At 48.2% G+C, this 23,689-nt stretch overlaps 1 protein-coding gene across 3 annotated transcripts in view; it reads left to right on the top strand.

Annotated features, from left to right (window-relative positions):
* The first annotated feature begins 746 nt into the window (after positions 1-746).
* The window catches only part of LOC116354507 (protein FAM49A), a 135,832-nt gene continuing 112,889 nt past the window's right edge, over positions 747-23,689 (top strand). The window contains exon 1 of one of the 3 annotated variants that reach the window (XM_031795024.1): positions 747-1,196. The gene's annotated coding sequence lies outside the window, so the exon portion shown is untranslated. The remainder of the gene's footprint in view (positions 1,197-23,689) is intronic. The other 2 variants (XM_031795028.1, XM_031795025.1) reach the window with 2 other exon arrangements.

The raw sequence follows: 23,689 nt of genomic DNA, 5'->3' as shown, positions 1-23,689 counted from the left end.
CACAAGTAATACCAAAAATGTTTACTCACCCTGTTTGTAGACTATTTGAACTCCAATGCATCCATCTATCTCTATTTCACGTGGGGAAAAACCCTTTTGTCTCTGTCATACGGTACACTTTTAGTGTTTGTTTTCATAGGCTAACTGGCTAAAATTCTTGCTCGCCTAACATCCTCGCATGGGCAACAATGGACCAGCTAATTTAGCTAGCTAGTTAACTTTAGCCTACTAGGCGACATCTAGGATACATATTGAACTTCAGTCGTCTCAGGCCAGTGGTATTCATTCTTGGTTCTGTCAGATTCGCCCGTCATAATCATTGACCTGTACAGAGAATTAAGTCAAAACCACAAGTCCAGGAACAAGTCTGAATTTACGGAAAAGAGAGAGATGAAATTATTTTATAATTGTAATTTATTTATTGGTCAAATATTTGGGGAAGCCATCTCTTGGCATCCACATCACTACTTCACGCTCTGTCCCTCTCACCCACGTACAAATATTATAACTTGCTAATCTCGGAAACACAAATAACCACACTCAAACACCTACACAGAATGAATACAACCTCTTATTCACACAGACAAACACACACACACACACACACACATTTGAACACACAATTTGGCCTCCCCTTGTTGCCAGCAGGCTTGTAGGAAATGTCAGTTGTTCGTCGCAGGGGGTGGGGGTGAGGAGGGAGCTGAGGGGAGGTGTTATGAGGAAAAACTGCGGGGGTTCTTTGTGAGAGAGAGAGAAAGCAAGAAAGAGAGCGAGCGATAGAGAGAGAGTACACAGCGTTCTATTTCCTATAGCCTAACAGCTGCTGGGCCGAGGCTTCTGTGTTGAGTGCAGAGAGACACTGAGTGAGCAAGCGGAGAGAGAAAGAGAGAGAGAGAGAGAGACAGAGAGAGAGAGAGAGAGAGAGAGAGAGAGAGAGAGAGAGAGAGAGAGAGAGAGAGAGAGAGAGAGAGAGAGAGGCTGTGTTAAGGAGAATCCGTAGCCCTCTGGCTCACAAGGATAAAGGATTGCAGAAAGGAAGAGAGGGGAAAAAGCACTCCCTCTCTTTACCTACCAGAGGTTTTGTGTTTATTTTCTTTGTCCTTCTCTAAATTTGTTTTATCCATCCTTCTTTCACCTCGGGTCCGGAGGAAGGAGGAACAGCACAACCCGGAGACGCTCTACAGCACGTTCAGCCGGTAAGCAGAATCATCCCTTTCTCACTTCCTCTCTTTCTCTCTTTCTCTGCATTCATGCCTAATGCGTTGAACTGATAGTAAGATGGTGAGAGAGGTTGGAAAAGCCACAGCTCCATCACTACACCACTCTGGATGCGAGCCAAGCACGAGAGGACTTGGCTGGAGAGGAGAGGAGAGGAGAGGAGAGGAGAGGAGAGGAGAGGAGAGGAGAGGAGAGGAGAGGAGAGGAGAGGAGAGGAGAGGAGAGGAGAGGAGAGGAGAGGAGAGGAGAGGAGAGGAGAGGAGAGGAGAGGAGAGGAGAGGAGAGGAGAGGAAGGCTGGAGAGGCGAGGAAAGGAGAGGAGAGGAGAGGTGAGGGAGAATGACGTTAAGGCTGGAGAGGAGAGGAGGAGAGGAGAGGGAAATTGAGGGTAAGGCTGGATAAGATGCTACAGCCCAGAAATTAGGTTAAACTCTGGATGCATGTGGCTGACAGAGAGGGGCAGATTTTCTGGAGAAAGAGGAAGGGAGACAGGGTAGGGTTGTGGAGGTATGGAGAATGAGAGGAAGAATTCTGGAGGAAATGGAGGCTAAGCAGGAGGATGAGAATATAGGGCTAGGCTAGAGAGGGAAGGAGAGAGAGAAAATAATACTGGGTTGTACGGAGAGAGAGAAAAAGCCGTTACATGGTTGGATAGACAGAGAGCAAGAGAGAGAGAGAGAGAGAGAGAGAGGGTAAGAGAGGTTACAGGGTTAGATGGAGAAAGAGGAAGCAAGAGAGAGAGAGAGAGGGTAAGAGAGGTTACAGGGTTGGATGCCGGATGCCGTATGCAGGGGTTGTTTAAGGGAAAGGGGGTCTAGTCAATTGTACAACTGAATGTATTCAACCTGAAATGTGTATATTACAATTAAGGCAACCCCTCTGAATCAAAGAGGTGCAGCGGGTTGCCTTAATCGACGTCCACGGGGCGGTTATTTTGGGGGTTAACTGCCTTGCTCAAGGGTAGAACCGCAGAATTTTTCCATCTTGCTCAGGGATTCAAACCAGAGACCTTTCAGTTACTGGTCCAACGCTTTTAACCCCTAGTGTCCTATGGATGTGATAATAGTGGCATCTCTTAAGTCAGTTAACGAGGGCTTGTCCCCTTTCACTGCAGTACATTGCAGACACACACACACACACACACACACACACACACACACACACACACACACACACACACACACACACACACACACACACACACACACACACACACACACACACACACACACACCTCAGTATGGTCAGTGTGCACTACCAGCTGACTCTCTCTGCATGTCTCCCATCTACCTTTCTCCCCCTCCACCGTGGATAACACTACTGTCTGCCCTGCTGCTATGCAAACACACACACACACTCACGTGAAATGCAAACACACTGCCAAAAAAAAAAAATAGTCCTAGATCACAGTGCAGAAAGGGTGCATTGTGGGTCGTTTAGGGAGGAGAGACAGAGAGGGAGGAAAAAAATGAATGAAAGGATGAATGGAGAGAATAACCCTGTTATGTATGGGGCATTTTGGAAGGATATATGGAGAGACAGAGAGAGAGGCAGGCAGGAGGCAGGCAGGCAGGCAGGCAGGCAGGCAGGAGGCAGGCAGGCAGGAGGCAGGCAGGCAGGCAGGCAGGCAGGCAGGCAGGCAGGCAGGCAGGCAGGCAGGCAGGCAGACAGGAGGCAGGCAGGCAGGCAGGCAGGCAGGCAGGCAGGAGGCAGGCAGGCAGGCAGGCAGGCAGGCAGGCAGGCAGGCAGGCAGGCAGGCAGGCAGGCAGGCAGGCAGGCAGGCAGGCAGGCAGGCAGGCAGGAATCAGGCAGGCAGGCAGGCAGGCAGGCAGGCAGGCAGGCAGGCAGGAGGCAGGCAGGCAGGCGGGCAGGCAGGCAGGCAGGCAGGCAGGCAGGCAGGAGGCAGGCAGGAGACAGGCAGGCAGGAGGCAGGCAGGCAGGCAGGCAGGCAGGCAGGCAGGCAGGCAGGCAGGCAGGCAGGCAGGCAGGCAGGCAGGCAGGCAGGCAGGCAGGCAGGCAGGCAGGCATGCAGGCAGGCAGGCAGGCAGTATTAAATTGATCACCATCAACCATCCTGTAGCTCAGTTGGTAGAGCTTAGTGCATGCAACGCCAGGGTAGGGGGTTCGATTCCCGGGACCACCCGTACGTCAAATGTATTCATGCATGACTAAGTCACTTTGCATAAAATAATCTGATAATGGTATTAATTAAAAATATATTTTAAGTGAGAATAGGCATTGGTCTGAAGCTGAAAAATAAAGGAAATTCACATGAGCACCACAATCCCTATTCCACCCAGGCTCTACCAAGGTTTTCCAGCACACATCTTCAACCTACTACAGTAGCTATGTTGCTATTGTACTTCTAACTATGTGACGGCAGGATTCTTAGGATTCAAACCTTCTCAAACAGCCTAATTCATACTTGAGGTGTTTAATTATTTATTATAAACTATATTATAATAATAATACTTGTAAGAATGACGTAATTAGAAGGGTCAAAATAAAATTATCCTAAAATTATCGACAATCGCAAGCTCCTGGAAAATACACAAATAATCAACACGAACTTATGAATTATTATTATTATTTAACTATTTACATGAAATGGTACCTTCAAGTTTACTGTATAAATTCCCAGTACTACATTACCTGTTAACAAAAAGGTGAGTTGTCACTAAATGTAAAATGTACAACCAAATGTACTTTCATCAGATATCGTCAACTTTGTAAATAGAATTCAGAGATGACCACAATTGCTCTTGACAAGCTTCGGGTTTATACAGCCTTTTCTGTACAAGACCAGTTCTACCACACCTGATTCTACTATTCATGGTCTCGAAGAACAGCTGAGATCTCAATGAACAGCTGAGTAGTAGAATCAGATGTGGTAGAACTGGACTATTCATGGAAGAACAGCTGAGTAGTAGAATCAGGTGTGGTAGCACTGGACTATTCATGGAAGAACAGCTGAGTAGTAGAATCAGGTGTGGTAGCACTGGACTATTCATGGAAGAACAGCTGAGTAGTAGAATCAGGTGTGGTAGCACTGGACTATTCATAGTCTCGAAGAACAGCTGAGTAGTAGAATCAGGTGTGGTAGCACTGGACTATTCATGGAAGAACAGCTGAGTAGTAGAATCAGGTGTGGTAGCACTGGACTATTCATGGTCTCAATGAACAGCTGAGTAGTAGAATCAGGTGTGGTAGCACTGGACTATTCACAGTCTCGAAGAACAGCTGAGTAGTAGAATCAGGTGTGGTAGCACTGGACAATTCATGGTCTCGAAGAACAGCTGAGTAGTAAAATCAGGTGTGGTAGCACTGGACTATTCATGGTCTCGAAGAACAGCTGAGTAGTAGAATCAGGTGTGGTAGCACTGGACTATTCACGGAAGAACAGCTGGGTAGTAGAATCAGATGTGGTAGCACTGGACTATTCATGGAAGAACAGCTGAGTAGTAGAATCAGGTGTGGTAGCACTGCACTATTCATGGAAGAACAGCTGAGTAGTAGAATCAGGTGTGGTAGCACTGGACTATTCATGGTCTCAATGAACTGCTGAGTAGTAGAATCAGGTGTGGTAGCACTGGACTATTCATGGTCTCAAAGAACAGCTGAGTAGTAGAATCAGGTGTGGTAGCACTGGTCTATTCATGGTCTCAAAGAACTGCGGAGTAGTAGAATCAGGTGTGGTAGCACTGGACTATTCATGGTCTCGAAGAACAGCTGAGTAGTAGAATCAGGTGTGGTAGCACTGGACTATTCACGGAAGAACAGCTGAGTAGTACAATCAGGTGTGGTAGCACTGGACTATTCATGGAAGAACAGCTGAGTAGTAGAATCAGGTGTGGTAGCACTGGACTATTCATGGAAGAACAGCTGAGTAGTAGAATCAGGTGTGGTAGCACTGGACTATTCATGGAAGAACAGCTGAGTAGTAGAATCAGGTGTGGTAGCACTGGACTATTCATGGAAGAACAGCTGAGTAGTAGAATCAGGTGTGGTAGCACTGGACTATTCATGGAAGAACAGCTGAGTAGTAGAATCAGGTGTGGTAGCACTGGACTATTCATGGAAGAACAGCTGAGTAGTAGAATCAGGTGTGGTAGCACTGGACTATTCATGGAAGAACAGCTGAATAGTAGAATCAGGTGTGGTAGCACTGGACTATTCATGGTCTCAATGAACTGCTGAGTAGTAGAATCAGGTGTGGTAGCACTGGACTATTCATGGTCTCAAATAACAGCTGAGTAGTAGAATCAGGTGTGGTAGCACTGGACTATTCATGGAAGAACAGCTGAGTAGTAGAATCAGGTGTGGTAGCACTGGACTATTCACAGTCTCGAAGAACAGCTGAGTAGTAGAATCAGGTGTGGTAGCACTGGACTATTCACGGAAGAACAGCTGAGAAGTACAATCAGGTGTGGTAGCACTGGACTATTCATGGAAGAACAGCTGAGTAGTAGAATCAGGTGTGGTAGCACTGGACTATTAATGGAAGAACAGCTGAGTAGTAGAATCAGGTGTGGTAGCACTGGACTATTCATGGTCTCGAAGAACAGCTGAGTAGTAGAATCAGGTGTGGTAGCACTGGACTATTCATGGAAGAACAGCTGAGTAGTAGAATCAGGTGTGGTAGCACTGGACTATTCATGGAAGAACAGCTGAGTAGTAGAATCAGGTGTGGTAGCACTGGTCTATTCATGGTCTCAAAGAACTGCAGAGTAGTAGAATCAGGTGTGGTAGCACTGGACTATTCATGGTCTCGAAGAACAGCTGAGTAGTAGAATCAGGTGTGGTAGCACTGGACTATTCACGGAAGAACAGCTGAGTAGTACAATCAGGTGTGGTAGCACTGGACTATTCATGGAAGAACAGCTGAGTAGTAGAATCAGGTGTGGTAGCACTGGACTATTCATGGAAGAACAGCTGAGTAGTAGAATCAGGTGTGGTAGCACTGGACTATTCATGGAAGAACAGCTGAGTAGTAGAATCAGGTGTGGTAGCACTGGACTATTCATGGAAGAACAGCTGAGTAGTAGAATCAGGTGTGGTAGCACTGGACTATTCATGGAAGAACAGCTGAGTAGTAGAATCAGGTGTGGTAGCACTGGACTATTCATGGAAGAACAGCTGAGTAGTAGAATCAGGTGTGGTAGCACTGGACTATTCATGGAAGAACAGCTGAGTAGTATAATCAGGTGTGGTAGCACTGGACTATTCATGGAAGAACAGCTGAGTAGTAGAATCAGGTGTGGTAGCACTGGACTATTCATGGAAGAACAGCTGAGTAGTAGAATCAGGTGTGGTAGCACTGGACTATTCATGGAAGAACAGCTGAGTAGTAGAATCAGGTGTGGTAGCACTGGACTATTCATGGAAGAACAGCTGAGTAGTAGAATCAGGTGTGGTAGCACTGGACTATTCATGGTCTCAATGAACTGCTGAGTAGTAGAATCAGGTGTGGTAGCACTGGACTATTCATGGTCTCAAAGAACAGCTGAGTAGTAGAATCAGGTGTGGTAGCACTGGACTATTCATGGAAGAACAGCTGAGTAGTAGAATCAGGTGTGGTAGCACTGGACTATTCATGGAAGAACAGCTGAGTAGTAGAATCAGGTGTGGTGCACTGGACTATTCATTGTCTCAAAGAACAGCTGAGTAGTGGAATCAGGTGTGGTAGCACTGGACTATTCATGGTCTCAATGAACAGCTGAGTAGTAGAATCAGGTGTGGTAGCACTGGACTATTCACGGTCTCGAAGAACAGCTGAGTAGTAGAATCAGGTGTGGTAGCACTGGACTATTCATGGAAGAACAGCTGAGTAGTAGAATCAGGTGTGGTAGCACTGGTCTATTCATGGTCTCAAAGAACTGCGGAGTAGTAGAATCAGGTGTGGTAGCACTGGACTATTCATGGTCTCAATGAACAGCTGAGTAGTAGAATCAGGTGTGGTAGCACTGGACTATTCACAGTCTCGAAGAACAGCTGAGTAGTAGAATCAGGTGTCGTAGCACTGGACTATTTACGGAAGAACAGCTGAGTAGTACAATCAGGTGTGGTAGCACTGGACTATTCATGGAAGAACAGCTGAGTAGTAGAATCAGGTGTGGTAGCACTGGACTATTCATGGAAGAACAGCTGAGTAGTAGAATCAGGTGTGGTAGCACTGGACTATTCATGGTCTCGAAGAACAGCTGAGTAGTAGAATCAGGTGTGGTAGCACTGGACTATTCATGGAAGAACAGCTGAGTAGTAGAATCAGGTGTGGTAGCACTGGACTATTCATGGAAGAACAGCTGAGTAGTAGAATCAGGTGTGGTAGCACTGGTCTATTCATGGTCTCAAAGAACTGCAGAGTAGTAGAATCAGGTGTGGTAGCACTGGTCTATTCATGGTCTCAAAGAACTGCAGAGTAGTAGAATCAGGTGTGGTAGCACTGGACTATTCATGGTCTCGAAGAACAGCTGAGTAGTAGAATCAGGTGTGGTAGCACTGGACTATTCACGGAAGAACAGCTGAGTAGTAGAATCAGGTGTGGTAGCACTGGACTATTCATGGTCTCAATGAACAGCTGAGTAGTAGAATCAGGTGTGGTAGCACTGGACTATTCACAGTCTCGAAGAACAGCTGAGTAGTAGAATCAGGTGTGGTAGCACTGGACAATTCATGGTCTCGAAGAACAGCTGAGTAGTAAAATCAGGTGTGGTAGCACTGGACTATTCATGGTCTCGAAGAACAGCTGAGTAGTAGAATCAGGTGTGGTAGCACTGGACTATTCACGGAAGAACAGCTGGGTAGTAGAATCAGATGTGGTAGCACTGGACTATTCATGGAAGAACAGCTGAGTAGTAGAATCAGGTGTGGTAGCACTGCACTATTCATGGAAGAACAGCTGAGTAGTAGAATCAGGTGTGGTAGCACTGGACTATTCATGGTCTCAATGAACTGCTGAGTAGTAGAATCAGGTGTGGTAGCACTGGACTATTCATGGTCTCAAAGAACAGCTGAGTAGTAGAATCAGGTGTGGTAGCACTGGTCTATTCATGGTCTCAAAGAACTGCGGAGTAGTAGAATCAGGTGTGGTAGCACTGGACTATTCATGGTCTCGAAGAACAGCTGAGTAGTAGAATCAGGTGTGGTAGCACTGGACTATTCACGGAAGAACAGCTGAGTAGTACAATCAGGTGTGGTAGCACTGGACTATTCATGGAAGAACAGCTGAGTAGTAGAATCAGGTGTGGTAGCACTGGACTATTCATGGAAGAACAGCTGAGTAGTAGAATCAGGTGTGGTAGCACTGGACTATTCATGGAAGAACAGCTGAGTAGTAGAATCAGGTGTGGTAGCACTGGACTATTCATGGAAGAACAGCTGAGTAGTAGAATCAGGTGTGGTAGCACTGGACTATTCATGGAAGAACAGCTGAGTAGTAGAATCAGGTGTGGTAGCACTGGACTATTCATGGAAGAACAGCTGAGTAGTAGAATCAGGTGTGGTAGCACTGGACTATTCATGGAAGAACAGCTGAATAGTAGAATCAGGTGTGGTAGCACTGGACTATTCATGGTCTCAATGAACTGCTGAGTAGTAGAATCAGGTGTGGTAGCACTGGACTATTCATGGTCTCAAATAACAGCTGAGTAGTAGAATCAGGTGTGGTAGCACTGGACTATTCATGGAAGAACAGCTGAGTAGTAGAATCAGGTGTGGTAGCACTGGACTATTCACAGTCTCGAAGAACAGCTGAGTAGTAGAATCAGGTGTGGTAGCACTGGACTATTCACGGAAGAACAGCTGAGAAGTACAATCAGGTGTGGTAGCACTGGACTATTCATGGAAGAACAGCTGAGTAGTAGAATCAGGTGTGGTAGCACTGGACTATTAATGGAAGAACAGCTGAGTAGTAGAATCAGGTGTGGTAGCACTGGACTATTCATGGTCTCGAAGAACAGCTGAGTAGTAGAATCAGGTGTGGTAGCACTGGACTATTCATGGAAGAACAGCTGAGTAGTAGAATCAGGTGTGGTAGCACTGGACTATTCATGGAAGAACAGCTGAGTAGTAGAATCAGGTGTGGTAGCACTGGTCTATTCATGGTCTCAAAGAACTGCAGAGTAGTAGAATCAGGTGTGGTAGCACTGGACTATTCATGGTCTCGAAGAACAGCTGAGTAGTAGAATCAGGTGTGGTAGCACTGGACTATTCACGGAAGAACAGCTGAGTAGTACAATCAGGTGTGGTAGCACTGGACTATTCATGGAAGAACAGCTGAGTAGTAGAATCAGGTGTGGTAGCACTGGACTATTCATGGAAGAACAGCTGAGTAGTAGAATCAGGTGTGGTAGCACTGGACTATTCATGGAAGAACAGCTGAGTAGTAGAATCAGGTGTGGTAGCACTGGACTATTCATGGAAGAACAGCTGAGTAGTAGAATCAGGTGTGGTAGCACTGGACTATTCATGGAAGAACAGCTGAGTAGTAGAATCAGGTGTGGTAGCACTGGACTATTCATGGAAGAACAGCTGAGTAGTAGAATCAGGTGTGGTAGCACTGGACTATTCATGGAAGAACAGCTGAGTAGTATAATCAGGTGTGGTAGCACTGGACTATTCATGGAAGAACAGCTGAGTAGTAGAATCAGGTGTGGTAGCACTGGACTATTCATGGAAGAACAGCTGAGTAGTAGAATCAGGTGTGGTAGCACTGGACTATTCATGGAAGAACAGCTGAGTAGTAGAATCAGGTGTGGTAGCACTGGACTATTCATGGAAGAACAGCTGAGTAGTAGAATCAGGTGTGGTAGCACTGGACTATTCATGGTCTCAATGAACTGCTGAGTAGTAGAATCAGGTGTGGTAGCACTGGACTATTCATGGTCTCAAAGAACAGCTGAGTAGTAGAATCAGGTGTGGTAGCACTGGACTATTCATGGAAGAACAGCTGAGTAGTAGAATCAGGTGTGGTAGCACTGGACTATTCATGGAAGAACAGCTGAGTAGTAGAATCAGGTGTGGTGCACTGGACTATTCATTGTCTCAAAGAACAGCTGAGTAGTGGAATCAGGTGTGGTAGCACTGGACTATTCATGGTCTCAATGAACAGCTGAGTAGTAGAATCAGGTGTGGTAGCACTGGACTATTCACGGTCTCGAAGAACAGCTGAGTAGTAGAATCAGGTGTGGTAGCACTGGACTATTCATGGAAGAACAGCTGAGTAGTAGAATCAGGTGTGGTAGCACTGGTCTATTCATGGTCTCAAAGAACTGCGGAGTAGTAGAATCAGGTGTGGTAGCACTGGACTATTCATGGTCTCAATGAACAGCTGAGTAGTAGAATCAGGTGTGGTAGCACTGGACTATTCACAGTCTCGAAGAACAGCTGAGTAGTAGAATCAGGTGTCGTAGCACTGGACTATTTACGGAAGAACAGCTGAGTAGTACAATCAGGTGTGGTAGCACTGGACTATTCATGGAAGAACAGCTGAGTAGTAGAATCAGGTGTGGTAGCACTGGACTATTCATGGAAGAACAGCTGAGTAGTAGAATCAGGTGTGGTAGCACTGGACTATTCATGGTCTCGAAGAACAGCTGAGTAGTAGAATCAGGTGTGGTAGCACTGGACTATTCATGGAAGAACAGCTGAGTAGTAGAATCAGGTGTGGTAGCACTGGACTATTCATGGAAGAACAGCTGAGTAGTAGAATCAGGTGTGGTAGCACTGGTCTATTCATGGTCTCAAAGAACTGCAGAGTAGTAGAATCAGGTGTGGTAGCACTGGTCTATTCATGGTCTCAAAGAACTGCAGAGTAGTAGAATCAGGTGTGGTAGCACTGGACTATTCATGGTCTCGAAGAACAGCTGAGTAGTAGAATCAGGTGTGGTAGCACTGGACTATTCACGGAAGAACAGCTGAGTAGTACAATCAGGTGTGGTAGCACTGGACTATTCATGGAAGAACAGCTGAGTAGTAGAATCAGGTGTGGTAGCACTGGACTATTCATGGAAGAACAGCTGAGTAGTATAATCAGGTGTGGTAGCACTGGACTATTCATGGAAGAACAGCTGAGTAGTAGAATCAGGTGTGGTAGCACTGGACTATTCATGGAAGAACAGCTGAGTAGTAGAATCAGATGTGGTAGCACTGGACTATTCATGGAAGAACAGCTGAGTAGTAGAATCAGGTGTGGTAGCACTGGACTATTCATGGAAGAACAGCTGAGTAGTAGAATCAGGTGTGGTAGCACTGGACTATTCATGGAAGAACAGCTGAGTAGTAGAATCAGGTGTGGTAGCACTGGACTATTCATGGAAGAACAGCTGAGTAGTAGAATCAGGTGTGGTAGCACTGGACTATTCATGGTCTCAATGAACTGCTGAGTAGTAGAATCAGGTGTGGTAGCACTGGACTATTCATGGTCTCAAAGAACAGCTGAGTAGTAGAATCAGGTGTGGTAGCACTGGACTATTCATGGAAGAACAGCTGAGTAGTAGAATCAGGTGTGGTAGCACTGGACTATTCATGGAAGAACAGCTGAGTAGTAAAATCAGGTGTGGTGCACTGGACTATTCATTGTCTCAAAGAACAGCTGAGTAGTGGAATCAGGTGTGGTAGCACTGGACTATTCATGGTCTCAATGAACAGCTGAGTAGTAGAATCAGGTGTGGTAGCACTGGACTATTCACGGTCTCGAAGAACAGCTGAGTAGTAGAATCAGGTGTGGTAGCACTGGACTATTCATGGAAGAACAGCTGAGTAGTAGAATCAGGTGTGGTAGCACTGGTCTATTCATGGTCTCAAAGAACTGCGGAGTAGTAGAATCAGGTGTGGTAGCACTGGACTATTCATGGTCTCAATGAACAGCTGAGTAGTAGAATCAGGTGTGGTAGCACTGGACTATTCACAGTCTCGAAGAACAGCTGAGTAGTAGAATCAGGTGTGGTAGCACTGGACTATTCACGGAAGAACAGCTGAGTAGTACAATCAGGTGTGGTAGCACTGGATTATTCATGGAAGAACAGCTGAGTAGTAGAATCAGGTGTGGTAGCACTGGACTATTCATGGAAGAACAGCTGAGTAGTAGAATCAGGTGTGGTAGCACTGGACTATTCATGGTCTCGAAGAACAGCTGAGTAGTAGAATCAGGTGTGGTAGCACTGGACTATTCATGGAAGAACAGCTGAGTAGTAGAATCAGGTGTGGTAGCACTGGACTATTCATGGAAGAACAGCTGAGTAGTAGAATCAGGTGTGGTAGCACTGGTCTATTCATGGTCTCAAAGAACTGCGGAGTAGTAGAATCAGGTGTGGTAGCACTGGACTATTCATGGTCTCGAAGAACAGCTGAGTAGTAGAATCAGGTGTGGTAGCACTGGACTATTCACGGAAGAACAGCTGAGTAGTACAATCAGGTGTGGTAGCACTGGACTATTCATGGAAGAACAGCTGAGTAGTAGAATCAGGTGTGGTAGCACTGGACTATTCATGGAAGAACAGCTGAGTAGTAGAATCAGGTGTGGTAGCACTGGACTATTCATGGAAGAACAGCTGAGTAGTAGAATCAGGTGTGGTAGCACTGGACTATTCATGGAGGAACAGCTGAGTAGTAGAATCAGGTGTGGTAGCACTGGACTATTCATGGAAGAACAGCTGAGTAGTAGAATCAGGTGTGGTAGCACTGGACTATTCATGGAAGAACAGCTGAGTAGTAGAATCAGGTGTGGTAGCACTGGACTATTCATGGAAGAACAGCTGAGTAGTATAATCAGGTGTGGTAGCACTGGACTATTCATGGAAGAACAGCTGAGTAGTAGAATCAGGTGTGGTAGCACTGGACTATTCATGGAAGAACAGCTGAGTAGTAGAATCAGGTGTGGTAGCACTGGACTATTCATGGAAGAACAGCTGAGTAGTAGAATCAGGTGTGGTAGCACTGGACTATTCATGGTCTCAATGAACAGCTGAGTAGTAGAATCAGGTGTGGTAGCACTGGACTATTCATGGAAGAACAGCTGAGTAGTAGAATCAGGTGTGGTAGCACTGGACTATTCATGGAAGAACAGCTGAGTAGTAGAATCAGGTGTGGTAGCACTGGACTATTCATGGAAGAACAGCTGAGTAGTAGAATCAGGTGTGGTAGCACTGGACTATTCATGGTCTCGATGAACAGCTGAGTAGGAGAATCAGTTGAGCCAAAAGTGATGATTTGTTTACTAGATTTAAGAGTTATTTGGCAAGTTTAGTTTAGTGAACGATACAAACCTTACAATGTCTTAGAAATCAGAACATATACGATGCGACAATAGACTATTGACGATTTGAGAAAGTAGAGATAAAAATAAAAACTTGTCTTTACTAATATGTTTCATTAGTTCTGATTTATAATGGCCCCGTTATCAAATGGACGGGATCGGAGGGCGGGGTCGGGGGCGGGACATGTGATCTTTATGCGCTCCAATAGCGAATGGAGGCGGCACACTTTCCCCACCGGTCTGTTTTTCACTGATGCCTGGTAGGCTACATCGGTTTTATAGCAACAACCAATGTTTGAAGAGCATGCTCTCACTGAGATACAGGTCATATTCTGCCCAGTACTCTGTATGCCCTGGGCTCTCCTACCCTGTTCCTGCTACCCAGTACTCTGTGTGCCATGGGCTCTCCAACCCTGTTCCTGCAGATACCCAGTACTCTGTGTGCCATGGGCCCTCCAACCCTGTTCCTGTAGATACCCCGTGCTCCGTATGCCATGGTCCCTCCAACCCTCTTCCTGCATCTACCCCGTGCTCCGTATGCCATGGTCCCTCCAACCCTCTTCCTGCATCTACCCCGTGCTCCGTATGCCATGGTCCCTCCAACCCTCTTCCTGCATCTACCCCGTGCTCCGTATGCCATGGTCCCTCCAACCCTCTTCCTGCATCTAGCCCGTGCTCCGTATGCCATGGTCCCTCCAACCCTCTTCCTGCATCTACCCCGTGCTCCGTATGCCATGGTCTCCAACCCTCTTCCTGCATCTACCCCGTGCTCCGTATGCCATGGTCCCTCCAACCCTCTTCCTGCATCTACCCCGTGCTCCGTATGCCATGGTCCCTCCAACCCTCTTCCTGCATCTACCCCGTGCTCCGTATGCCATGGTCCCTCCAACCCTCTTCCTGCATCTACCCCGTGCTTCATTAGGGAAATTAATTGAAATCTGTTCGGAACATCGATAGTGTTTTTTTTGCAACTGAATATATTTTAGTAAACTGTTGACAGCCCCTCGGCATGTTAGAGAAATGAATAAAGGACAGAGAGGGGAGGAGATGGAAATGGACGGTGGTGAGATAGTCTGTATAGCTAACGGTAATGTGTCACCCAATTAATTATGAAATAAAAAAATCACTATTATTAGGCTATTGAAAAACCAAGTAGAAATTCACTCTAATTGTAGGCTACCTGTTAGCCGCCCTGCACAATCAATTAACCAACAGCCTTGGGCTGGGCTTACGTGTCTCTCCCAGACTCATGGACAGACCTGTTGGACAGGAGCATGAGCTAACCAGTCCATCCAGTATGAATAATAACAGAGTCCACACTCAAAGGTCATTACTTGAATTTAGGCTAGACCGACTCCTATGTACCAGAGACCTCTTAATAAATCCGTTAATTATTTATTTTTTTAAACATGTTTTTTCTGCCAATGCGTAATATGTGGTAGACTATTGTATGAGGCACAATCATCATTTATTTTTATTTTTTATTTATTTTTTCTCAGGGGTTGGGCTCATAAGCCTATGCGTATGCACAAGCTCTGATATTCTTAATATGGGGGTTTTGAATGATTCATCACCTTACAAAGCGCCGTCCATTTCGTCGTGTCAGTCTTTGAAACAACGTCCACAACGACCGTGTTTCAAACTCAGTTTCAACCTGCTGTTTAAACTTCTTTCTTCACATCTATCAATCACAGTGAGGGGAGTTTTAAAAGGCATGATGACACTATTTTTGGATGATTAGTGTTGGATGTGATTTTAGATTGTATTTGCATTGATGTCAGAGTGGTTAAATGGACAATAGAGCCCTGAGTACCAGGCCATTAGGACCTGATGGAGGGACAATAGAGCCCTGAGTACCAGGACATTAGGACCTGATGGAGGGGCAATAGAGCCCTGAGTACCAGGACATTAGGACCTGATGGAGGGGCAATAGAGCCCTGAGTACCAGGCCATTAGGACCTGAAGGAGGAACAATATAGACATGAGTAACAATATAGACATGAGTACCAGGCCATTAGGACCTGTTGGAGGGACAATAGAGCCCTGAGTACCAGGACATTAGGACCTGATGGAGGGACAATAGAGCCCTGGGTACCAGGACATTAGGACCTGATGGAGGGACAATAGAGCCCTGGGTACCAGGACATTAGGACCTGATGGAGGGACAATAGAGCCCTGAGTACCAGGACATTAGGACCTGTTGGAGGGACAATAGAGCCCTGAGTACCAGGCCATTAGGACCTGATGGAGGGACAATAGAGCCCTGAGTACCAGGACATTAGGACCTGTTGGAGGGACAATAGAGCCCTGAGTACTAGGCCATTAGGACCTGATGGAGGGGCAATGGAGCCCTGAGTACCAGGCCATTAGGACCTGATGGAGGGACAATAGAGCCCTGAGTACCAGGACATTAGGACCTGTTGGAGGGACAATAGAGCCCTGAGTACTAGGCCATTAGGACCTGATGGAGGGACAATAGAGACATGAGTACCAGGCCATTAAGACCTGATGGAGGGACAATAGAGCCCTGAGTACCAGGCCATTAGGACCTGATGGAGGGGCAATAGAGCCCTGAGTACCAGGCCATTAGGACCTGAAGGAGGAACAATATAGACATGAGTAACAATATAGACATGAGTACCAGGCCATTAGGACCTGTTGGAGGGACAATAGAGCCCTGAGTACCAGGACATTAGGACCTGATGGAGGGACAATAGAGCCCTGGGTACCAGGACATTAGGACCTGATGGAGGGACAATAGAGCCCTGGGTACCAGGACATTAGGACCTGATGGAGGGACAATAGAGACATGAGTACCAGGCCATTAAGACCTGATGGAGGGACAATAGAGCCCTGAGTACCAGGCCATTACCATTAGGACCTGATATGGAGGGACAAGAGAGCCCTGAGTACCAGGCCATTAGAACCTGATGGCGGGACAATAGAGCCATGAGTACCTGGCCATTATGACCTGATGGAAGGACAATAGCGCCCTGAGTACCAGGGCATTAGAACCTGATGGAGGGACAATATTGCCCTGAGTACCAGGCCATTAGGACCTGTTGGAGGGACAATAGAGCCCTGGGTACCAGGCCATTAGAACCTGATGGTCATTAGCATTTTGGGTACTACAAAGCATGTCCCGCGTGCATAAGAGGAGATTTCCGTGACTCAACAGTCGCATGTCATTTTACTGCAGTCATCACTCGTGACTGCCGGTGTGGCGGCGACATGGTCAACGCAACAGCCTTAGGGATTCACTCATAGATTTGGAACAGAACATAAATGTTAAGCATTGATAGAGTGTAGTACCATGTTTACCGCGTGCATTTGAATTGGCAAAGGTCGTTCCACATGGACCAGCTTGCATTTCTCCGTGACAGAGGCATTACCACCAATCCTCCATTCTGCCACATAAAGCACTGTGTTCCTAGGCAGTACTGTAGGGATGGCTTGCATCTCCCGGATGAGGGCAACGACCTCTTTCTTCCTAGAGAGTCTGAGAGCTGGTCTCTCCTCCATTCTAACAAAGACGCATGCAGTAGTACACACCATCACTCTCACTGACACTTGTCTGACACTCCACGAACCCAAAGGCTCTTTTGAAAGAGCTACCTACTTAATGAAATTAATATAAGTGTACGTGTGTGTGTGTGTGTGTGTGTGTGCGTGTGTCGGCAGGGGGCTATCAAAACTATAAATTAAATAATTGTCCAACTATCCACTCCGGGAGGCCAACCCCACAGTCTTCAGATACACAGGTGGTACTCTATGAACCCTCTTCTTAAAACACTGATTTCGACCGACCATTTAAATGACCGTCGTGAAACACTCATTGAAAAAATAGATTTTGTTTGTTTATTTCTCTTGCTTGGTTAAAATACAATAGTCTAAAACAGTTGATTTGTTAAAAAGCAAGAGGGTGAAGGCAGATAAACCGTTTTAAAATTAAATAAATCTAAACCAATCACTTTAGTAAACACAGAATCCTACTCATTACTCAGCACAACTTAGCAAACACAGAATCCTACTCATTACTCAGCACAACTTAGTAAACACAGAATCCTACTCATTACTCAGCACAACTTAGCAAACACAGAATCCTACTCATTACTCAGCACAACTTGGCCCAGCTTCGTCCGCGTTAGTGTTTGGCCGGGGCAGCCCGTCATTGTAAAATAAGAATTTGTTCTTAACCCGACTTGCCAGGTTAATTAAAGGTTAATTATATAAAAAATATATAAATACAAATGAATAGTAAACATGTAAACAATTAAATGATGTTTGTTTTGAGCCGACTTCGCAGACGGACAGATCGGGCAGCTGGCTCACTTCAGAGAGGCAACCCCGGTTCCAGATCGAATGCAATCAAATTTAAATTTAAATTTAAATACAATACAATGTTTTTGGTCACATATACGTGCAGAACACACATGCTATACACGGGCAAAGATTAATCGAACCCTCTCAATGATTCTGACTACTGTTTACCCGAGTGCACTGTGTGCAGTACCCACACCCCCTGACTACTGTTTGCCTGAGTGCAGTACCCACACCCCCTGACTACTGTTTGCCTGAGTGCAGTACCCACACCCCCTGACTACTGTTTACCCAGTACCCACACCCCCTGACTACTGTTTACCCAGTACCCACACCCCCTGACTACTGTTAACCCAGTACCCACACCCCCTGACTACTGTTTGCCTGAGTGCAGTACCCACACCCCCTGACTACTGTTTGCCTGAGTGCAGTACCCACACCCCCTGACTACTGTTAACCCAGTACCCACACCCCCTGACTACTGTTAACCCAGTACCCACACCCCCTGACTACTGTTTACCCAGTACCCACACCCCCTGACTACTGTTTACCCAGTACCCACACCCCCTGACTACTGTTTACCCAGTACCCACACCCCCTGACTACTGTTTGCCTGAGTGCAGTACCCACACCCCCTGACTACTGTTTGCCTGAGTGCAGTACCCACACCCCCTGACTACTGTTTACCCAGTACCCACACCCCCTGACTACTGTTTACCCAGTACCCACACCCCCTGACTACTGTTTACCCAGTACCCACACCCCCTGACTACTGTTTACCTGAGTGCACCGTGTGCAGTACCCACACCCCCTGACTACTGTTAACCCAGTACCCACACCCCCTGACTACTGTTTACCCAGTACCCACACCCCCTGACTACTGTTTACCCAGTACCCACAGCCCCTGACTACTGTTTACCCAGTACCCACACCCCCTGACTACTGTTTACCCAGTACCCACACCCCCTGACTACTGTTTACCTGAGTGCACCGTGTGCAGTACCCACACCCCCTGACTACTGTTAACCCAGTACCCACACCCCCTGACTACTGTTTAACCAGTACCCACACCCCCTGACTACTGTTTACCCAGTACCCACACCCCCTGACTACTGTTTACCCAGTACCCACACCCCCTGACTACTGTTTACCCAGTACCCACACCCCCTGACTACTGTTTACCCAGTACCCACACCCCCTGACTACTGTTTACCTAGTACCCACACCCCCTGACTACTGTTTACCCAGTACCCACACCCCCTGACTACTGTTTACCTGAGTGCACCGTGTGCAGTACCCACACCCCCTGACTACTGTTAACCCAGTACCCACACCCCCTGACTACTGTTTACCCAGTACCCACACCCCCTGACTACTGTTTACCCAATACCCACAGCCCCTGACTACTGTTTACCCAGTACCCACAGCCCCTGACTACTGTTTACCCAGTACCCACACCCCCCTGACTACTGTTTACCCAGTACCCACACCCCCTGACAACTGTTTACCCAGTACCCACACCCCCTGACAACTGTTTACCCAGTACCTACACCCCCTGACTACTGTTTACCCAGTACCCACACCCCCTGACTACTGTTTACCCAGTACCCACACCCCCTGACTACTGTTTACCCAGTACCCACACCCCCTGACTACTGTTTACCCCAGTACCCACACCCCCTGACTACTGTTTGCCTGAGTGCAGTACCCACACCCCCTGACTACTGTTTGCCTGAGTGCAGTACCCACACCCCCTGACTACTATTTGCCTGAGTGCAGTACCCACACCCCCTGACTACTGTTAACCCAGTACCCACACCCCCTGACTACTGTTAACCCAGTACCCACACCCCCTGACTACTGTTTACCCAGTACCCACACCCCCTGACTACTGTTTACCCAGTACCCACACCCCCTGACTACTGTTTACCTGAGTGCACCGTGTGCAGTACCCACACCCCCTGACTACTGTTAACCCAGTACCCACACCCCCTGACTACTGTTTACCCAGTACCCACACCCCCTGACTACTGTTTACCCAGTACCCACAGCCCCTGACTACTGTTTACCCAGTACCCACACCCCCTGACTACTGTTTACCCAGTACCCACACCCCCTGACTACTGTTTACCTGAGTGCACCGTGTGCAGTACCCACACCCCCTGACTACTGTTAACCCAGTACCCCACACCCCCTGACTACTGTTTACCCAGTACCCACACAACCTGACTACTGTTTAACCAGTACCCCACACCCCCTGACTACTGTTTACCCAGTACCCACACCCCCTGACTACTGTTTACCCAGTACCCACACCCCCTGACTACTGTTTACCCAGTACCCACACCCCCTGACTACTGTTTACCCAGTACCCACACCCCCTGACTACTGTTTACCTAGTACCCACACCCCCTGACTACTGTTTACCCAGTACCCACACCCCCTGACTACTGTTTACCTGAGTGCACCGTGTGCAGTACCCACACCCCCTGACTACTGTTAACCCAGTACCCACACCCACTGACTACTGTTTACCCAGTACCCACACCCCCTGACTACTGTTTACCCAATACCCACAGCCCCTGACTACTGTTTCCCCAGTACCCACAGCCACTGACTACTGTTTAACCAGTACACACACCCCCTGACTACTGTTTACCCAGTACCCACACCCCCTGACAACTGTTTACCCAGTACCCACACCCCCTGACAACTGTTACCCAGTACCTACACCCCCTGACTACTGTTTACCCAGTACCCACACCCCCTGACTACTGTTTACCCAGTACCCACACCCCCTGACTACTGTTTACCCAGTACCCACACCCCCTGACTACTGTTTACCCAGTACCCACACCCCCTGACTACTGTTTACCCCAGTACCCACACCCCCTGACTACTGTTTGCCTGAGTGCAGTACCCACACCCCCTGACTACTGTTAACCCAGTACCCACACCCCCTGACTACTGTTAACCCAGTACCCACACCCCTGACTACTGTTACCCAGTCCCACACCCCCTGACTACTGTTTACCCAGTACCCACACCCCCTGACTACTGTTTACCCAGTACCCACACACCTCCTGACTACTGTTTACCCAGTACCCCACACCCCCCTGACTACTGTTTACCCAGTACCCACACCCCCTGACTACTGTTTACCAGTACCCACACCCCCTGACTACTGTTTACCCAGTACCCACACCCCCTGACTACTGTTTACCCAGTACCCACACCCCCTGACTACTGTTACCTAGTACCCCACACCCCCTGACTACTGTTTACCCAGTACCCACACCCCCTGACTACTGTTTACCTGAGTGCACCGTGTGCAGTACCCCACACCCCCTGACTACTGTTAACCCAGTACCCACACCCCCTGACTACTGTTTACCCAGTACCCACAGCCCCTGACTACTGTTTACCCAGTACCCACAGCCCCTGACTACTGTTTACCCAGTACCCACACCCCCTGACTACTGTTTACCCAGTACCCACACCCCCCTGACAACTGTTTACCCAGTACCCACACCCCCTGACAACTGTTTACCCAGTACCTACACCCCCTGACTACTGTTTACCCAGTACCCACACCCCCTGACTACTGTTTACCCAGTACCCACACCCCCTGACTACTGTTTACCCAGTACCCACACCCCCCTGACTACTGTTTACCCCAGTACCCACACCCCCTGACTACTGTTTGCCTGAGTGCAGTACCCACACCCCCTGACTACTGTTTGCCTGAGTGCAGTACCCACACCCCCTGACTACTATTTGCCTGAGTGCAGTACCCACACCCCCCTGACTACTGTTAACCCAGTACCCACACCCCCTGACTACTGTTAACCCAGTACCCACACCCCCTGACTACTGTTTACCCAGTACCCACACCCCCTGACTACTGTTTACCCAGTACCCACACCCCCTGACTACTGTTTACCTGAGTGCACCGTGTGCAGTACCCACACCCCCTGACTACTGTTAACCCAGTACCCACACCCCCTGACTACTGTTTACCCAGTACCCACACCCCTGACTACTGTTTACCCAGTACCCACAGCCCCTGACTACTGTTTACCCAGTACCCACACCCCCTGACTACTGTTTACCTGAGTGCACCGTGTGCAGTACCCACACCCCCTGACTACTGTTAACCCAGTACCCACACCCCCTGACTACTGTTTACCCAGTACCCACACAACCTGACTACTGTTTAACCAGTACCCACACCCCCTGACTACTGTTTACCCAGTACCCCACACCCCCTGACTACTGTTTACCCAGTACCCACACCCCCTGACTACTGTTTACCCAGTACCCACACCCCCTGACTACTGTTTACCCAGTACCCACACCCCCTGACTACTGTTTACCGAGTACCCACACCCCCTGACTACTGTTTACCCAGTACCCACACCCCCTGACTACTGTTTACCTGAGTGCACCGTGTGCAGTACCCACACCCCCTGACTACTGTTAACCCAGTACCCACACCCACTGACTACTGTTTACCCAGTACCCACACCCCCTGACTACTGTTTACCCAATACCCACAGCCCCTGACTACTGTTTCCCCAGTACCCACAGCCCCTGACTACTGTTTACCCAGTACCCACACCCCCCTGACTACTGTTTACCCAGTACCCACACCCCCTGACAACTGTTTACCCAGTACCCACACCCCCTGACAACTGTTTACCCAGTACCTACACCCCCCTGACTACTGTTTACCCAGTACCCACACCCCCTGACTACTGTTTACCCAGTACCCACACCCCCTGACTACTGTTTACCCAGTACCCACACCCCCTGACTACTGTTTACCCAGTACCCACACCCCTGACTACTGTTTACCCCAGTACCCACACCCCCTGACTACTGTTTGCCTGAGTGCAGTACCCACACCCCCTGACTACTGTTTGCCTGAGTGCAGTACTCACACCCCCTGACTACTGTTTGCCTGAGTGCAGTACCCACACCCCCTGACTACTGTTAACCCAGTACCCACACCCCCTGACTACTGTTAACCCAGTACCCACACCCCCTGACTACTGTTTACCCAGTACCCACACCCCCTGACTACTGTTTACCCAGTACCCACCACCCCCTGACTACTGTTTGCCTGAGTGCAGTACCCACACCCCCTGACTACTGTTTACCCAGTACCCACACCCCCTGACTACTGTTAACCCAGTACCCACACCCCCTGACTACTGTTAACCCAGTACCCACACCCCCTGACTACTGTTTGCCTGAGTGCAGTACCCACACCCCCTGACTACTGTTTGCCTGAGTGCAGTACCCACACCCCCTGACTACTGTTAACCCAGTACCCACACCCCTGACTACTGTTAACCCAGTACCCACACCCCCTGACTACTGTTTACCCAGTACCCACACCCCCTGACTACTGTTTACCCAGTACCCACACCCCCTGACTACTGTTTACCCAGTACCCACACCCCCTGACTACTGTTTACCCAGTACCCACACACCCTGACTACTGTTTACCCAGTACCCACACCCCCTGACTACTGTTTACCCAGTACCCACACCCCCTGACTACTGTTTACCCAGTACCCACAGCCCCTGACTACTGTTTACCCAGTACCCACACCCCTCTGACTACTGTTTACCCAGTACCCACACCCCCTGACTACTGTTTACCCAGTACCCACACCCCCTGACTACTGTTTACCCAGTACCCACACCCCCCTGACTACTGTTTACCTGAGTGCACCGTGTGCAGTACCCACACCCCCTGACTACTGTTAACCCAGTACCCACACCCCCTGACTACTGTTTACCCAGTACCCACACCCCCTGACTACTGTTTACCAGTAACCCACAGCCCCTGACTACTGTTTACCCAGTACCCACACCCCCTGACTACTGT

The sequence above is a fragment of the Oncorhynchus kisutch genome, linkage group LG17 (assembly GCF_002021735.2).
Source record: "Oncorhynchus kisutch isolate 150728-3 linkage group LG17, Okis_V2, whole genome shotgun sequence".
NCBI classification, from domain to species: Eukaryota; Metazoa; Chordata; class Actinopteri; order Salmoniformes; family Salmonidae; genus Oncorhynchus; species Oncorhynchus kisutch.
The sequence above is the reverse complement of the archived record's forward strand: the minus strand, read 5'-3'. Positions and strand labels throughout refer to the sequence as shown.